The following is a 14,376-nucleotide window of genomic DNA, read 5'->3' on the forward strand; positions in this document are numbered from 1 at the left end:
GCAGGGCCAAGCACTGAAGATGCAGGGGTGAGACTGTGCCTGGTACCAGCTGTGCGAGCTTGGGCAGGGCACTCCGCCTCTCAGAGGCCGGGACGGGTCACATAAAGGCACGGCGAGGGTCCACTGAGCTCAGCCGGTGAGAACTCCTACGGCTGCACCCGACCCCCAGCACAGCTTACACGCGGGACTGTTAGTGATGACGGTGTGCAGACTGCTGCACGACCACAATGAGTACCGCGACTAGTGCTAGTGTAACTGCTACTCCAGCTATCGCATTTACTACTACAACTGTAGCATTTACCACTACGACAACGACTACTACCATTACTGCTGCTACGATTGACTACTGCTACAATGACTGCAGCAATTAGCACTGTAACTACTACCCCAACCATGAGGTTTGCTACTACAACTGTACTATTTACTGCTACAACTACTACTGCTGCTGCTGCAAAAGTTCCTACCACTATGACTACAGCAATGTGTACTACAACTGCTACTGTTATTATTCTTACAAGTACAGCAATTCCAGTGACTCCAACAATGACTGCCACTACTGTAGTCGCTACTACTGTCACGGCTACTATCATTTTTGCTACTGCTACACCCACCGCTATTACAATTAGTACTGCTACAACTCTTACTGTGACAACTCGTATTACTACAACTACAACAGTTGCTACTGCTATAAAAGGTACCTCTCCTACAACCACCACTACAACTATTACATTTACTGCTGCAGTTACAACAATTACTACAACTACTATGATTACAAACACTACTATAATTATTACCAGTGCTATAACTATTACAGCCATTAGTACTGGTATAATTACTACTACAACTCTTAGGGTTACTCTCACAACTGTAACACTTACTACTACCACAACGACTACTACCACTGCTGCTACAGTTGTGACTACTGCAACAGTGACTACAGCAATCAGCACCACTACAACTGCTACTATTATTACAAGCACAGCAATTCTGACGACGACCACTAGTACCATTATTGCTGTGGCTACAGCTACTGCTGTGACAGCAAATGGTACTACCAGGACTACGACAGCTACTACTGTTCCTATCACAACTACTACAATTATTGCTACAGCTACAGTGACGGCTACAACTATTAGTATCACAACTCCTATTACTACCACAACTACAACAGTTGCTCGTGCTACAAAAACTACTGTTATTACCACCACTACTACAATTATTCCTACCGCCCCAACTACAGTGATTACACTTATGCTACTACAACCATCACTACAGCTATTATGTCTATGAGTACAATTTTAACAATTACTACAATACGACTATGACAGACACTACTATAATTATTACTAGTGCCACAATGACAATTATTACAACAATGAGTGGTACTACAATGACTACTACAACGATTACATTTACTACTACAATTATAACAATTACCAGTACCACTGTTATACTATTACAATTGTTGCTGTGGCTACAACTACAATTACTACAACAACTAGTTCTAGGACAATGATTACTGCTAGACCTAGTGCTATTACTACTGCTAAACTGCTTCTGTAATTATTTCTCCTCCTCTTCCTACAACTATAGGCACTACTTCAAATACTACTACAACTATTTTTACAAGTATCGCAACTACAACTTCTGTAACAACTATCGATACTACTATAACTAGCATTGCTACTACAATGACTACAACTATTGCTACTACAATAATTATTGCCCCTATTGTTACTACGGCTACTACAATTTGCTACTACAACTACTGCCACTCTTGTTACTACTGCTAGGATAACAACTACTACAAGGATTGTTACTATTAATACAACAACTATTGCCACGATTGTTACTAATGCTACTATGACTGCTACTCCTACTCCAATCATTGTTACAACAACAACTACTACTGCTATTATTACTATTACTGTTAAAGAAAAACCAGAGCAGGACAGAAAAAGTGGTAAAAACAGACTTGATTCAGGACTATTGCAATAGAGCAAAGAGAGCTCAGTATAGAGCCAGACTCAACTGCAAAGGCAGCACGGGCAAGTGGGGATTTATAGCCACGGAGCAGGGGAGGGTCAGTGGATGGAAAACTACTAACAGGAAAATTAGGGGTGAGGGCATTCTGGCTAAACTGACCCCACAGGATTCCTGCTGAAGACAGGGAAGGGTGACTAGATGTCACCTGGGGGGTGGGGCGTGCAGGATGAGGAACCTAATCAGATACTGAGATGAGCAGATACGAAGTTGACCAGACATGGAGATGACCAGATACGAAGGGGGTGGGTTCTGGTTAAACCGACTAAGCGTGGCTCTTGCTAAAATTGGACAATGCAGAAATGTACACAAAAGTCCAAAACTCAGACCTCACTGAAGAATTTAGGGGAGCCTGATAGTGTCTGGTTGAGGAGACAATTTTTGTCACTACAACGACTACTGACATAGCTTCTGCTATTAAGAGGAGCTCCTACTGCTTCCCGGTGGAAGACCCTCAAGTCAGATACCAGGGAGGTGAGAACCTGGCTGCTACACAGCGTTCTGCGACCACTTCCCTGGGCACTTCCCAGCAGAACCCAGATGACTCTCCACCAGGGGGTCTGGGTATTTCTTCCCTGGAAGGAATTTCTGCCCTCCATCTCTCAAATGCTAGACCTTAGGGGTTTTCCAATAGATGGTGACCACGTTTGGAAATTAACCATCGGCCCCAACACTTAGATACAAGTCATTTCCTTTTCCTGCGCCTGATACTGTCTGAATTAGCATCCCGACTCTTCCACGTTTACAAACTGTGTGACCTTGACACTGACTCAAGCGTTGTGCCTCAGCTTTCTCATTTATAAACATCGGCCAGAGGATGTCTTCCTTCAAGGGCCGTAGTGAAGGTGCTGCAAGTTAAGACATGCCCTGCGCCCTGAGCAGGGCTTAAATCCTAGATATCGTGGTCGAGTATTTGACTGCATTCTGTTCTCATTTCGTGCCTGACTCTCACATATAATTCACGTGCAGCAAAGACTCCACGGACTGGCTGAATTGCTCTTGACCCAGCTATGACTCAGACCCAAATGGGCCTCAGGGGGCCCTGCCGTATGGTACCCCCCCTCCTGGTTCTGAGTCCCAGTTGGACCCAAGAAAGTATGTCACAGGGAAATTCTAAGTTGAATCTCTGTCTCGGAAGAGCCACTGCAGAGGATGGTCACCATGATTAATACGGCAGGGGATTACCTACCTCATCCCCTCAACACCTGTAGGTCAAGGTCAGGGTTAAGAATCATATTTTGCTCTAAGCAGCTCAGGAATACACACACCGTTTACTGACACGCACAAGGGCACTCACCAGGGACGGAGTCAACAATTCTACAGATGGCACGGGAGTTCGTCTCTGTGGATTTGGACCATCCCACTTCCATTTTCTGCGTATTCAATAGGGTCTTCCAGAAAGTCGAACGACTCTCTTGAGTTTCTGAAATGATGAAAAGGAAAAAAAACATTTCAGCAGATTCATGGATGCCCGGTTCTTAAAATATCCCGTCTTAGATAGATCTCCTTCCCATACAATTGTAACTTTTTCTTTGGAGCACATAGCAGTTTAGGATTTTAGCCAATACTTTAATTCTTAGAAAGGTTTTCAATTCCACATTTTCATGTGGGAAGACTTGTCCCCCTCTTTAAAGAGCACTAATCTACAGAGGAAAGGATCAAACACATTACAATCAACTCATGTTGATTCTGTCCCTCAGAGGAGACTATACAAATTATTTAGTCATCATCAGAAAATCCTATTAAAGATACTTTATCCCTGTTCCACGGCTTGATAGATTTGAAGACAAGGATGACGGCTGTGATCTGATTTTTGAAAAACTTTTGAAAATCATCACCTGTTTTGCTTTCTGGTTTTTGATGTCTTTTTGAAGTGTGGATCAAGAATCATCCCCTCTTTACACTTTCTAACTGCTCTGGAGGCAAATAATTTGCATAACACAAAAAATGTTCGATTTAGGGGATAAATCTATCTGGCTGCAGGATTCATTCATTTACTTAGAAAGTGGTTTCCTCTCCACCACCTGAGTCTGCAGCTCTGCACGGTTACCGAGTAGAATACAGTTGATTGTATTAACGGTATTGAAAATTAACACTACTTTGGGAGCAATAGATAATTTTATAATGGTTTCACTGTGGAATTATTATTTTTTTTTTTTTTTGCGGTACGCGGGCCTCTCACTGCTGCGGCCTCTCCCGTTGCGGAGCACAGGCTCCGGACACGCAGGCTCAGCGGCCATGGCTCACGGGCCCAGCCGCTCCGCGGCATGTGGGATCCTCCCGGACCGGGGCTCAAACCCGTGTCCCCTGCATCGGCAGGCGGACTCTCAACCACTGCACCACCAGGGAAGCCCTGGAATTTTTCATAATGACATTTTTCCCCTCATCAGTGCTTGGAGGTCCAATAACATTGTGTCATTTCTTGTGGCTGAGATGAAATGAAGCCAGACCAGTACTGGCTCTTCTGTTATTTTTATCTTTCCATGAGCGCTTGTAGAGTACTCTTTATCTTGTTTGACAATGCTACCAGAGCATGTCTAGAATTGGTTTTCTTTCAAATTTTCACTGAGAAGTCAGTATGTAGTCATTTTTCTATTTCTTTGGCTTTAAACATTTACCTTCTATCATTTCTATAACTAGTGCTTCTGGTCCGTCTATCCCATATTCCTTTGTAGGAAATCCTTTTTCACAGATTGGCTTTGGCGATTCTTCTTAATGTCTCAAAATTGATCTTTTTTTTTTCCCCTAAGCATTTTAAACTTTCCTCTGCATGCTGGGAAGATTTTTTTTCCTCATCAGTTTTCTACTTCACCCAAATTTGATTTCTCACAGTACAAAGTGCCTGCATTAGTGCTTTAAACTCAGCAAATCATGTTTACCTATTGCATGCAGACCATTTTACCTCAGTTTTTTGCTTAGGATCAAATATTCCAGTTTCCTCTGAATCTCATAAATCTTTTGAATCTCATTTTTTTTTTTTTTTGGGGGGAACGCAGGCCTCTCACTGCTGCGGCCTCTCCCGTGGCGCAGCACAGGCTCCAGACGCGCAGGCTCAGCGGCCATGGCTCACGGGGCCCAGCTGCTCCGCAGCATGTGGGATCTTCCCGGACCGGGGCACGAACCCACCTCCCCTGCATCGGCAGGCGGACCCTCAACCACTGCGCCACCAGGGAAGGCCTGAATCTCATTTCTTTACTAAAATCTTTTTTTTTAAATTGAAGTATAGTTGATTTACAGTGTTGTGTTTCAGGTGTACAGCAAAGTGATTCAGTTATACATACATATTTATCTATTCTTTTTCAGATTCTTTTCCCTTATAGGTTATTACAAGACATTGAATATAATTCCCTGTGCTATACAGTAGGACCTTGTTTATTTTATATATAGTAGTGTGTATCTAATGCCAAACTACTAATTTATCCCTCCCCCACTTTTTCCTTCTTTTTCAATTACTCTGGTTTGTATTTTAGTTGGTTTTATACATAGCAATATGTCCAGCTAAACTCCTTCTGTGATTCTGGTATAGGAGTGCCACTAGCTCCTGTTTTTTGGGGGGTTTTTTTTGTTTTTTTTTTTACGGTACGCGGGCCTCTCACTGTTGCGGCCTCTCCCGTTGTGGAGCACAGGCTCTGGACGCGCAGGCTCAGCAGCCATGGCTCACGGGCCCAGCCGCTCCGCGGCATGTAGGATCTTCCCGGACCGGGGCACGAACCCGTGTCCCCTGCATCGGCAGGCGGACTCCCTGCGCCACCAGGGAAGCCCCAGCTCCTGTTTTTTTAGACATGACGTTGATTTCTCCCTCTCTGAACCCCTATTAGTCATTTTAATTGGAGTTTGGACATGTAGGAGTAAGTCACAGTCTTGATAAGATTCTGCTCTGTGGGTCAGCCTTGGGGGATGGGCAGCTCCTCAGGGGAGGAGAAGGTGGAAGACATCCTGGGGGGAGGAGATTCTGCTTGTAGGGATGGGAGGCAGGTGAGAACGGTCATCCCCTCTCTCATCCACCTAACACATTTCGCTTCTTTGTGAGGCAGGTCCTGGGAGGTGTGGACAGCCTCCCATTGGAAATTCTCCCTGCTCCCAGGGAACATCCATTGTACTAGGAGGGATAAACGGTGACCAGAAAAAAGAAATGAAGAACTAAAGAATCTGATATGGGGACTTCCCTGGTGGCGCCATGGTTAAGAATCCACCTGCCAATGCAGGGGACACAGGTTCGAGCCCTGGTCCAAGAAGATCCCATACGCCGCAGAGAAACTAAGCCCGTGTGCCACAACTACTGAGCCTGCGCTCTAGAGCCCGTGAGCTACAACTACTGAGCCCACGTGCCACAACTACTGAAGCCCGTGTGCCTAGAACCTGTGCTCCGCAACAAGAGAAGCCACCGCAATGAGAAGCCCATGCACCGCAACGAAGAAACGAAGAGTAGCCCCCTCTCGACACAACTAGAGAGCCCGTGCACAGCAACGAAGACCCAATGCAACCAAAATAAATAAATAAATAAGATAAAATTTAAAAAATTGAAAAAAAAGAATCTGATATGTGTCTTGAGGAAGTAAACAGATGGTGGGAGAGGTCCCTGTGAATGGAAAACTCAAAGCACGTCTCTCTGAGGGGGTGCCATTCCTCTTGAAGCCCAAGAAGGAATGAACACCCAGGAAAGGAGCACAGGAGACCACTGAGGACCCGTGGGTTAAAGAACAGAAAGGAGCTTGGTGTGCCTGAAATGAGGAGGGCAGGTGAGAGAGTGGGCTGAGATGGGGAGACGGAGGCCCCAGAAGATCACCCTGGGTCCTGTAGGACACGGTGGGGAGAGGGAGAGTTTAGAGTCTGTGGCTTGGAGGTAAGGCTGTGCAGGCGGAGGTGAGGCTGTGGAGCTGGAGACGCAGCTGCCTGGAGTGGGAGTGGGAGAACGGTGACCAAAGGTGGGATGCTGAGGAGACTAAGGCTGTGGTCCAGGTTCATGAATGTGTCTGGGTCTGGGCTGGTGGCTGCCATGATGGGGATAACTGGACATGTCTGTCATGGATAGAATGAGCAAAGCCTAAAAATGGATGAAATATGGGGAAGGAGGAAGAACCAAGCTTCCCTTTTGGTTTGAGCAACGGAACGATGCTATTTACCAGGATGAGTTGTAGGGACTAAATTGTGTCCCTCACCCCAAATTCCTGTGTGGAAGCCCTGCCCCCCAGCAGGATGGTGTTAGGAGGTGGGTGTTTGGGAGGTGATTAGAGGTAGATGAGATCTTGAGGGTGGAGCCCCCATGATGGGATTACTGACCTTATAAGAAGAGAAAGAGACCAGATCTCTCTCTCTACCATGTGAGGACACAGCAAGAAGGATGCCATGTGTAAGCCAGGAAGAGAGTCTCGCCAGGAACTGAATCTGCCCACACCACGATCTTGGACATCTAGCGTCCAGAACTGTGAGAACATCAATTACTTTTGTTTAAGCTACCCACCCTCTGGCATCTTGTTACAGCATCTTGAGCTAAGACATTGAGGTGTGGTGGGCTTTTGTTGGTTTTGCCTTATCCAAAGGCAGTGCCGCTGCCTTTCTTTTGGTGAGCGACCCTAGTCCTCTCTGTGAAGGGTTCTCCCACCATTAATGATATTAGTCATGGATGATTTATAGTTGATGACTCAAGTCTTCTGAGCATCTTTTTGTCAGAAAATGGGATTGGGACCATCCGTCCCACTTGAGTTTGTCTAAATCTATTAAAATAATCACACAGATGTGTTGGTGACCACTGGTGCCTGATGTTTCTTCTATATCCAGAAAACAGGAAGGGACAAGGGCCAATCACAGACGTGATCCGACAGGGAGATGATCTGGCACCAGAAGACCCCACCAGATGGGAAGGTGGGAGACTTGTTGAAGGTGTCTATTTGCCATCTGGGTTCATCTTGGGAGCCACCTGTGTCTGAAGAATTGTCCTATTTGACTGTCAAAGAGTCAACTACCAGGATCCACCTGGGAGGTCATCACCCCTTACCCAAAAGAGTGATGCTTGCTTTGTGGACAGAATGTGTTGTAAAATTTCCCCAATATTCCTCTACTGTGAAATATTCCTGCCCCGAGACAGACTAATGATCTCAGTGGGGCTTAACCCTGAATCATTTTCTCCAGCCCTGTGAGATCGAGACACTATACTGTGCAGGTGAAATAAGTACCCTTCCGCACTCACATGCCATCTTGTTATATCGACTACGCACACTCATACGTGCTGCGTGATTCAGGGAGATTCACATGATGAGCATGTTAGACGTTTCACCTACTGGCTATTGGGTTGAAATCCCCCTGAGTGGAGTAGATCATACTTCATATTTTAACTAGTTGTTAAGGTCTGTATTTTCACTGGAAGGTAGAGCTTCTTTTCCAACTTCGTTCTTGTGGGCAGAATTCGCCTTCTTTTTAGATGTGGTACATATATACAATGGAATATTACTCAGCTATAAAAAGAATGAACTAATGCCATTTGCAGCAACATGGATGGACCTAGAGATGATCATACTGAGTGAAGTAAGTCAGACAGAGACAAATGTCATATGATATCACTTATATGTGGAATCTAATAAAAATGATACAAATGAACTTATTTAGAAAACAGAAACAGATTCACAGAACTCAAAATCAAACTTATGGTTACCAAAGGGAAATCGAGGGGCAGGGGAGTGATAAATTAGGAGTTTGGGACTGATGTATACACACTACTATTATGAAGTAGATAACAAGGACCTACTGTAGAGCACAGGGAACTCTCTCAATATTCTGTAATAACTTATATGGGAAAGAAATCTGAAAAAGAGTGGATACATATATGTATAACTGATTCACTTTGCTGTACACCTGAAACTAACACACCACTGTAAATCAACTTTACTCCAATATAAATTAAAAACAGAAAAAAACACTCTGGATTGGTGGAAAAAAAGTGTCATTTCAGCCATTTAAAAACATATGGTTCAGTGGCATCAAGTACAGCCACACGGTTTTGCACCCATCACCATCACCCATCTCCAGAACGCATCCTTCTTGGAAAACGGAAGGTGTCGCCATTGAACACTCAAACCTCATCCCCCTCCCGCAGCCCCTACTTTCTGTCACTGTGAACCTGACTCCCCCAAGGACCTCTTAGGGGTGGAATCAAACAGCATTTGTCCCTCTGTACCTGTACCTGGCTTATTTCAGTACCACGTCCTCAAGGTTCACCCATGCTGTAGCCTGTGACAGAACGTCCTTCCTTTTTAAAGACTGAATCATATTCCCTTGCACGGGTGGACCACATTTTACTTATGCATTCACCCCTCCATGGACGCTGGGGTTGTTTGCACATTTCAGCTGCTGTGAATTCTGCTGCTATGAACATGGGTGCGCAAATCTCTCTTCATGACTCTACTTTCAATTCTTTCAGGTGTACACCCAGAATTGGAATCGCTGGAGCCTATGGTAATTCTATTTTTAATTTTTGAGGCGCTGCCACACTGTTTCCCGCAGCAGCTGCACCATTTATATACCCACCGACAGTGCACAGGGACCCCCGTTTCCCTACACCCTTGCCAACACTTGTCATTTTCTATTTTTAAAAAACAGTGGCCATCTTAATGGGTATGCCCAGTTCCTCTTTACGCTCATCTTGTTTTTTGGCAGTATGCGGGCCTCTCACTGCTGTGGCCTCTCCTGCTGTGGAGCACAGGCTCCGGACGCGCAGGCTCAGCGGCCATGGCTCACGGGCGCAGCCGCTCCACGGCACGTGGGATCTTCCCGGACCAGGGCACGAACCCGCGTCCCCTACATCGGCAGGCGGACTCTCAACCACTGCGCCACCAGGGAAGCCCAGAAGATTCATTCTTGCTCATGCTCTTCAGAAAGCAGAATAAATTAGAATGCATTTGAAAATCAAGGGGGTGGATGCTCCTTGGAATTTTCCATTTGGGTGGCAGTTGGTGGAATTCAAGTCCTGTCCCACTCCTGATTTATGCTGATCTTTTTCCTGTATTTGTGTTTTTTTTTCTAATTCTACCTAAAAGTGAGTATCTTACAGGCATTAATATTGGGTTGGTGTAGATACAGCAGAGAACAGCGAGTGACCCAGGATGGGATGACCGGAAACTAGAACACATGACGACTGCTTCCTGCCGGATCCTCCACTATCCCACGACAGCTGAGATTTCCTGAATGGACGCACAGTTGGAATTATCACAGGAAAACACAGTTCATGACAGGTGGAGGTTTTCATACTGACTTATAAAAATATGGTTGGGGACTAACGACAAAAGATCTCATAAAACTAATCCTAGTTACATCCAATCTTTCATAAAATCTGCCTGCTTCCCATGCTGGAAACGGATTCTTTCATTTACCTTTGTTGATACTTTGAAAATCTATAAATTGACTAACTCTTACTCACATTTCCCTATTTGTCTTGGGCTACATTTTCCAAGTTCAAAACCAGAGTCAGAGAAAAAGGACGGTTGGAGGAAATTCTGACATCCTGACATCCATCTCTCTTACCCAAAGGCAGAAGCATTGCTAGCCTGATTTTCCATTTGCAAATCAGAAATTGGAATATTTCTAAGAAAACTGGAACAGATTAGCTTGGCTCCAGGGGTGAAAATCATAAAATGTCCAAGCATTTATCAAAGCGGGAAGACCCAGTCATAATTTTCCAAGCATGCCCCTTGTGATTTAAAATGCAGAATTCTATTGTAGGGGGCGGGGTGAAGATGGCAGAGTAGGAGGATGTGGAGTTTGCGTCTCCTCATAACCAGGGCACCTACTAGGCACTGCTGGGGGACCTCAGACCCCTAAGGAGATGGGAGGAATCCCCGCATGACTGGGAAGGATGTGGAGGGGAAGGAGTGGGGGTATGAAACGTGGAGGCGGGATGGGACTGGTGTCCCTGAGGGATGGCTGGGAGAGGGGAGGGGTTCCCACCCTCAGAAAGGCCCACTCACGGTGAGGGGATCAGTGGGGACGGGGAGAGACCTTCAGGGGACTGGAGGATCAGAGGGGAACAAGGCCAGCATCTCCCCTGCCTGCTCGGCCCTGGCGAGCCAGCTGGGATCCCGGGCCTGAAACTCGGCCCTCTGGAGCCCCCTCTGGCCATGTGTGTCCTGGGTCTAAGCCCCCTCTCCCCCAGGGCCTCCTCCGGCCTTTTTTTTTTTTTTTTTTCCGCTGTTGTGGTTCTGTTTTGCTTTGTTGTTGTTTCATTTTCATTTTTACTTTTTCTAATATATTTTTTATGTTTCTAATTTTATTTTATTTCTTATTCTTTGTTATTGTTCTGCTCTTTTTCGTTTGTTCCTTTTTTTCTTTCTTTTGCCACGCCATGTGGCTTGCGGGATCTTGGTTCCCAGGCTGGGGGTTGGGCCTGAGCCCCTGTGGTGGGAGTGCCATGTACAAACTGCTGGACTAACAGAGAACCTCAAACCCCAGGGAATATGAAGCAAAGTGAGGTCTCCCGGAGGTCCTCATCTCAGCACCAAGACCCGGCTCCATCCAACTGCCTGCAAACTCCAGTGCTGGAGGCCTCAGGCCAAACAACCAATAAGAGAGGAATACAGCCTGACCCATCAAAAAAAATGAGATGACAAAAAAAATGTTATAGATGAAGGAGCAAGGTAAAAACCTACAAGACCAAATAGAGGAAGAAGAAATAGGCAACCTACCTGAAAAAGAATTCAGAGTAATGATAGTAAAGATGATGCAAAATCTCGGAAAGAGAATGGAGGCACGGATCGAGAAAATACAAGAAATGTTTAACAAGGACCTAGAAGAACTAAAGAACAAACAAACAGAGATGAACAACACAATAACTTAAATGAAAAATACTCTAGAAGGAATCAAGAGCAGAATAACTGAGGCAGAAGAACGGATAAGTGACCTGGAAGATTAAAATGGTGGAAGTAACTGCTGCAGAGCAGAATAAAAAAAGGATGAAAAGAACTGAGGACAGTCTCAGAGACCTCTGGGACAACACTAAATGCACCAACATTCAAATGATAGGGGTCTCAGACGAAGAGGAGGAAAAGAAAGGGTCTGAGAAAATATTTGAAGAGATTATAGTGGAAAACTTCCCTAGCATGGGAAAGGAAATAGTTAATCAAGTCCAGGAAGTGCAGAGAGTCCCATACAAGATAAACCCTAGGAGAAACACACCAAGACACATATTAATCAAACTAACAAAAATTAAATTCAAAGAAAAAATATTAAAAGCAGCAAGGGAAAAGCAACAAATAACATACAAGGGACTCCCCATAAGGTTAACAGCTGATCTTTCAGCAGAAACTCTGCAAGCCAGAGCGAGTGGCAGGACATATTTAAAGTGATGGAAGGGAAGAACCTACAACCAATATTACTCTACCCAGCAAGGATCTCATTCAGATCCGATGGAGAAATCAAAGCTTTTCAGACAAGCAAAAGCTAAGAGAATTCAGCACCACCAAACCAGCTTTACAACAAATGCTAAAGGAAATTCTCTAGGCAGGAAACACAAGAGAAGACCCACAAAAACAAGCCAAAAACAATTAAGAAAATGGTAATAGGAACATATATATCAATTAAGTACCTTGAATGTAAATGGGTTAAATGCTCCAACCAAAAGACCTAGACTGGCTGAATGGATACAAAAAAACAAGACCCGTATGTATATATGCTATCTATAAGAGACCCACTTCAGACCTAGGGACACATACAGACTGAAAGTGAGGGGATGGAAAAAGATATTCCATGCAAATAGAAATCAAAAGAAAGCTGGCGTAGCAATACTTTTATCCGATAAAATAGACGTTAAAATAAAAACTGTTACAAGAGGCAAGGAAGGACACTACATAATGATCAAGGGATCAATCCGAGAAGATATGACAATTATAAATATTTATGCACCCAACATAGGAGCACCTCAATACATAAGGCAAATGCTAACATCCATACAAGGGGAAATCGACAGGAACCTAATAGTAGTAGGGGACTTTAACACCTCACTTACACCAATGGAGAGATTATCCAAAGAGAAAATAAATAAGGAAACACAAGCTTTAAATGACACAATAGACCAGAGAGATTCAATTCATATTTATAGGACATTCCACCTGAAAGAATGGAATTTCTTCTCAAGTGCACATGGAACATTCTCCAGGACAGATCACATCTTGGGTCACAAATCAAGCCTTGGAAAATTTAAGAAATTTGAAATCATATCAAGCATCTTTTCTGACCACAGTGCTATGACATTAGAAGTCAATTACAAGAAGAAAACTGTAAAAAACACAAACACAGGGAGACTAAACAATACACTAATAAATAACCAATAAATCACTGAAGAAATCAAAGAGGAAATTTAAAAATTCATAGAAACAAATGACAATGAAAACATGATGACCCAAAACCTATGGGATGCAGGAAAAGCAGCTCTAAGAGGGAAGTTTACAGCAATTCAACCTCACCTCAAGAAACAAGAAAAATCTCAAATAAACAATCTAACCTTACACTAAAGCAACTAGAGAAAGAACAACAACAAAAAAAACCCATAAATGAAATAGAAATGAAGAAAATAACAGCAAAGATCAATAAAATTGCTCCTTGAAGATTATCAAAATCGAAAACCTTTAGCCAGACTCATCAAGAAAAAAAAGGGAGAAGATGCAAATCAATAAAATTAGAAATGAAAAAGGAGACATTATAACTGACACGACAGAAATACACAGGATCAGACGAGACTACTACAAGCAGCACTATGCCAATAAAAATGGACAACCTGGAAGAAATGGACAAATTCTTAGAAAGGTATAACCTTCAAAACTGAACCAGGAAGAAATAGAAAATATAAACAGACCTATCACAAGCAGTGAAATTGAAACTGTCATTAAAAATCTTCCAACAAGCAAAAGTCCAGGAGCAGATGGCTTCACAGGGGAATTCTATCAAACATTTCGAGAAGAGCTAACACCCATCCTTCTCAAACTCTTCCAAAAAATTGCAGGAGGAGGAACACTCACAAACTCATTCTACGAGGCCACCATCACCCTGGTATCAAAACCAGACAGAAATACTACAAAAAAAGAAAATTACAGACCAATATCACTGATGAACATAGATGCAGAAATCCTCAACAAAATACCAGCAAACAGGATCTAACAAAACATTAAAAGGATCATACACCATGATCAAGTGGGATTTATCCCAGGGATGCAAACGATTCTTCAATATACACAAATCAATCAATGTGATATACCATATTAACAAATTAAGGAATAAAAACCATATGATCATCTCAATATATGCAGAAAAAGCTTTTGACAAAATTCAACACCAATTTATGATTAAAACACT

The 14,376-nt window shown here is 43.7% G+C and overlaps 1 long non-coding RNA gene across 1 annotated transcript in view; it reads right to left on the bottom strand.

The window, feature by feature from the left end:
• Positions 1 to 287: 287 nt before the first annotated feature.
• The window catches only part of LOC125963081 (uncharacterized), a 106,067-nt gene continuing 91,978 nt past the window's right edge, over positions 288 to 14,376 (bottom strand). The window contains exon 3 of the long non-coding RNA XR_007474864.1: positions 288 to 3,466. This is a non-coding gene — a long non-coding RNA (uncharacterized LOC125963081). The remainder of the gene's footprint in view (positions 3,467 to 14,376) is intronic.

This window comes from Orcinus orca, chromosome X, assembly GCF_937001465.1.
Source record: "Orcinus orca chromosome X, mOrcOrc1.1, whole genome shotgun sequence".
Lineage (NCBI taxonomy): Eukaryota > Metazoa > Chordata > Mammalia > Artiodactyla > Delphinidae > Orcinus > Orcinus orca.